The sequence below is a fragment of the Triticum aestivum genome, chromosome 3A (assembly GCF_018294505.1).
Source record: "Triticum aestivum cultivar Chinese Spring chromosome 3A, IWGSC CS RefSeq v2.1, whole genome shotgun sequence".
Classification (NCBI taxonomy): Eukaryota; Viridiplantae; Streptophyta; class Magnoliopsida; order Poales; family Poaceae; genus Triticum; species Triticum aestivum.
In genome coordinates, this window is record NC_057800.1 from 339189291 (window position 1) to 339194865 (window position 5575).

Consider the following 5575-nt stretch of genomic DNA (forward strand, 5'->3'; position numbering starts at 1 on the left):
CCTATATAGGCGTCTTCCTGAACTCCCGAACCGTGGGAAAGAAAAAGAAAAAACCACAGCGCCCCCACTGTCCCCGCCGGGCCCCCATCTCTTCCCATCCCGATCTCGACCATCCCACCTCCCGCCACTGGGATCCAGCCAACGGCGAGTCGGCGTCCACCACCAACCCACCTCCCCGCCATCGGGATCCAGCCACCCAGCACGCTGGCGCCGCCCTGAACCCCGCAGGCACCCCGTGCGCCGCCGTCATGTCTCCTTCGCCGTCTCCATCCAGCGCACCGCCGCCACAACCACCGCCCCTCGAGAGTGCCGGTGCGCACAGATTCGGCCGGATCCCGACCGGAACGAGCCACCCCTGCACCTCCCGGTGACACCCGGCCTCCTACACCTCCCGGCGTCGGTCAAACCTCTCCATCTCCCAGTGATGTGCCATCACCTCCACCTCCCACAAGCGCTGCCCCTCCCCCATTTGCGCCGCCACCTCACGCCCCCACCCTGATGCACCTCCTTCAGCTCCACCCGTCGCCGCAGTCCAACGTCTCCAACTGTAGCAGTTCATCACTGCCACGTGAGGTAAGTCAGGTCTCAACTTTTGCTCATCCTTCTTAGCTGATGATGTTGACACTTCTGATTATGTTCAGTAACAGGAAAGATAGAGTCCTTCTAACGCTACATCACAAGTTAGAGGCCAAGTCGATGAACCATGTGGTTGCTAACAAGACATTTCCTTGGCTATTTACTCATGGCCATCGACGCCAAGCTACTCTTCGCCATCCGCATCCCAGGGGCAGTGCCTACCTAAACCAAAAGCATCCATCTCTCTAACTTGCTGGTGGTACCTCGCGATTAACATCGAACTCTTCCTGTCTGATTGCAGCACCGCTGACTTGCAGCAGCAAAATCGTGAAGATCTTGGCAAGGCTGCGGCTGACCCAGGTCCTCACCGGTGTCTTCCTCAAGGCCACCGAAGCAAACCTCAAGAGGCTTGCTGCTGTTGGACCGTTCGCACCTATGGGTAACTGACTGAATGAAAATATCTTCTCCATTGGTGTGGCTTGTTTTGCCAGTTTTGTACTAGTAGTTTACAGTGATTGAATGTTGTTAATTGGCGTCACGGTAGGTTCCCCAATTTGAAGAATGTGAAGGAGCTTATTTACAAGAAGGGTCGCGAATATTTGGACAAGGAGCCTTTCCCCCTTACCAGCAATGATCTAATCGAGAAGGTATAATTTCTGTGACATCTTCTAGAGAATGAGGTTCAGGCATTCGATTTAAGTAAAGCTTTGGCATGACTACGACAGCCTAGTAATTGGCATAGGAAGTAATCAGCTAGGCGTGTCAGTGATCTATGCCTGTTAGCTTTCTTTAGCCAGTTCTACAATTTCTAAGAAACCTGAATACCTTCAGGGTTCAATTTTGGACCAATAATGTGTTGTCGCCTTTTCCTTGGATCCTTGATGTTGCCAGGCATTTAACTATTTTGGCGTGTGAGAACTGATGATGTTGCTGCAGCGCTTGTACAACACCTTTATTTTCATTTTTTTCCTTGATTTTTTGTCTCCCCACTTCACACAATGTTCCTCTTTCTCTATATTAGATTGAACAAAAAATGCATGTGTGTGCATATTCGAACTTCAGAGAACCTGAACTCTCTCTTAATCGTTGTGGATGTTTTTTTATGCAGATGCGGGAGGAAGAAAAAGACAGCAATCAACACACACATTCTAAAAAATGTTGTTTTCACTTCCTTACTACAGCAATGTGAGAGACTATAAAAATGAGGAAGTTCAACCTTATCTTTGTGAAGGTTCAGTGAGTGTACCAGTAGCAGGAATTCGCAGACTGCAAAAAAGAAAGGATCCAAAAAATAGAGGACTTAGTTGGCCCACACACAACAGAAAAAACATCGGTCTGAAACATCATGTTGTGCAGTTTCTTGTTTCGTATTATTTCGTGAAGTTCAATGGTATGTATGGATGCAAAAAAGTATTTTTTTGAAATGTGAGTTTCAATTCAAAAACTACAAAACACCAAGTAAGTTCAAATACTAGAATAAAAGGAAGTCCAAAAAAGAAGAAAAAGAACAGAAAACATACACGACATGAAAAACAAGAAAAAACAAAGCCTCACCCAGAAATTGTTTACTCTCAAAGTTCATTGTCTTGATGCCCGTCGAGAAAATTTCACTAAGTCCAAATTGTAAAAAAATCGAAGTTCAAATTGTAAAACACATGTATTTCTCCGTTTCTAAAAATGAAACAAAGAAGTTCAAATAAAAAAAGATCAGTTTTACTTTTGTAAAAAAAAGACTTTCCCATTTCTAACAACAAAACCAACTAGTTAAACTAAAAAAGATAGAAATTTCATTTTTTGAAATATGAATTTTCCTTTTTTCTAAAAAAGTAAGAAGATCAAATTAAATAAAATGAAAAAGAGTTCATTGTCTCTAGAAAAAAGGAATTCGCCTTTTTTTAAATAAACATAGAAGTTTAAGTAAAAACATAGAAGTTCAAATTAAAAATAAGAGAGAAGTCCGAAGTTTATAAAAACATAGAATTTACAAGTTAAAAAAATTGATGCTATTTTTGGCATTTTGAAAACTACCCACTAATGGAGACGAATTTGGAAAAAAATTGATGGAAAAATTTGCTTCTCAAACATAATATTTCCAATGGTATATCATGCGCATTATTCCCATAATATAATTTGAATGTTTTATGTATATCATTCAAAACAAGTCTTAGCATGTTCAAAATATGTTGTTAACTAGTCATGATTTGTTAAAAAAATGCTTTCCAGTGCAATCATTTGCTCAAAAATCGACGAGTGCTTTAGGAGTTAGGGACAATTTTTTTACAGAGAAGTTCAAATTGAAAACGGCCAGAAGTTCACGTGCTGCATGGTGTGTGTTTTCATATGAGAAAAATAGAATAAAAAGTTAAAGTATAAAAATTTCGCTGCTAGAAGTTCAGGTGCTCAGCACAGGGAAGTTCAAAAACTTGTTGTTAGAGAGGTAATTGGCATCATAAATCATTTGTGCAAGTCCGTTGAATGGGTGAGAAATTACGAACAAAAATGTGTGATAGAAGTTCAAAGTGAAAACAACGGAAAGTTTTGATGATTATAGAAAACTCAAATTTTTCCCGTTATTAAATAATGGAAACAAGAAATTCAAAAATAAAATAACAAGAAGCTCAACTTTTAAAAATAGAGCACTTCAAAATTTCATAAAAAAGATTAAATAAATAAAACCAGGAAGTCCATATTAAAATGATGGAGAAGTTCGATGATTATAGAAAACTCAGATTTTCCTCGTTATTAAAGAATGGAAACAAGAAGTTCAAAAAAATAACTAGAAGGTCAACTTTTAAAAATAGAGCTCTTCAAAATTCTTAAAAAGATTAATAAATAAAACCAGGAAGTCCATATTAAAAAGATGAAGAAGTTCGATGATTATAGAAAACTTAGATTTTCCTCGTTATTCAAGAATGGAAACAAGAAGTTCAAAAATTAAATAACATGAAGTTTAACTTTTAATAATAGAGGGCCTCAAAATTTCATGAAAGAAGATTAAGAAATAAAACCAGGAAGTCCATATTAAAAAGATGGAGAAGTTTGATGATTTTAGAAAACTCAGATTTTTCTCGTTATTCAAGAATGGAAAAAAGAAGTTCAGAAATTAAATAACAAGAAGTTCAACTTTTAATAATAGGGCGCTTCAAAATTTCATAAAAAAGGATTAAGAAAATCAGATTTAAAATCATAAAAAAACTCATATATTTCCATGTATCCGAGAGAAGATCAGATTGATAACTGCCAGAAGTTCACGTACTACACGGTGTGCATTTTGTATTAAAAAGAATAAAAAAAGCAAAGACTAAAAGTTTGTTGATATAAGTGCAAGTCCTCCGTCGGAGAAATTTTAACAAATATTGTGAGAGAGGTTTATACAAAAGAAATACCATTTGTGTAAAACTTGATGAATGGATGAGAAAATTACAAATGAAAAATACGTCACAGAAGTTCAACGTAAAAACAACAGGAAGTTCACCTACTACACTGAATGAATATCAGATGAAAAACTTTTAAAATTGTCGCGAGTATGAAAAAATGATCAACATGGGAAAGTTGCGTGTTTACAACAGCTTTCCACTGGTATATCACTTGCTCAATTCCGGTGAGTGGATGGAGAGCTATGAGCAGTGGATGGAGAGCTACGAGCAAAAAAAACACGTGAAAAACAGAGTGAAGTTCAAGTAGACATGCCAAGAAGTTCAGGTTCTTCATGCGGTGCATTTTCGAAGAATCTGTTTCGCGATAAAGGCAGAACGGATGATCTCGCCATTTTTGAAATTACTTGAAAACGGCCAGGATTCAGAGAAAACCATCAACATGAAAAAGTTTCGCAGTAGCTTTTCAGCGGTATATTATTTGCCCCATTCCGATAAAGTTTGTAAAAATTACGGCAAAATACATTTTTAACCATTTTCAAAACTGACATAAAACCGTAATGAATTAGGAGAAACAATATATACAAAAAAAGTTTCGCATTTCTTCAAGCTTTCCAACGCCATATCATTTGCTGCATTTGGACATACGGTTAAAAAATTAGCTCGAAAAGACGAACTCGGTGGAACTTGTACTGTTTTCTCAATTACTTTTAAACCATTCAAAATTAGAAAAAAAAACTTTTAACATAAAAAAGTAGCGCATTTTCATAAGCTTTCCAACGCCATATTATTTGCCTCAATTGGATTAGCCATTTAGAAATGGCATCGAAAATATGAACTCGGGTGTTCGGTTTGTGAAATTTTACGATTTTCCAAATTACTCTTTAACCGTAGGGAATTAGAGAAAACTTTCAACATGTGGAAGGAGCGGGTTTGCAGAAGCTTTCCAACGCCATATTATTTGCCTCATTCTGATAAACGGTTTAAAAATGCGATCGAAAATACGATTCACGTTTTTTATATGAAGAAAAAATGGTTTTCAAAACTGCTCTTAAACCGCTTACATTTTGCCAAAAATTTAAGTTGGGTCATGATACTGATGTCCATAGCTATCGAACGGTATATCGCAAGCCCCATTTGGACACCTTTTAGCTGAAGTTCAACCCAGTACTCGGGGAAGGTCAGGCGTGTTACTCGGAAAGTTCATGTTGTGATTAGAATATTATTCTGATCCCGTGATCAGAATAGTGTTTATGTATATATATATATATATATATATATATATATATATATATATATATATGAGAATAGTGTTTATATATATATGAGAAAGACAATCAAATCAACATAGAAGATAATCATGAAGACAAGTTGAGATTGAAGCCAAACCAAATGTGAAGACATACCAAATGTAACGCCATGAGTGAAACACTTCAAACAGAAAAATTTGGTGGTGGCGTTACCCATCATATAGGAAGTATTAGACCCAGACACGGCGCATAATTATCATGGCGCTCCGAAGTCAAATTCCACATTAATGTATTCACACATAGAATGTAAGTCTTCATTGATTGAAGATATACTTTACTTCGTGTGTTGCACATCTAAGTCATCAATATGCATAA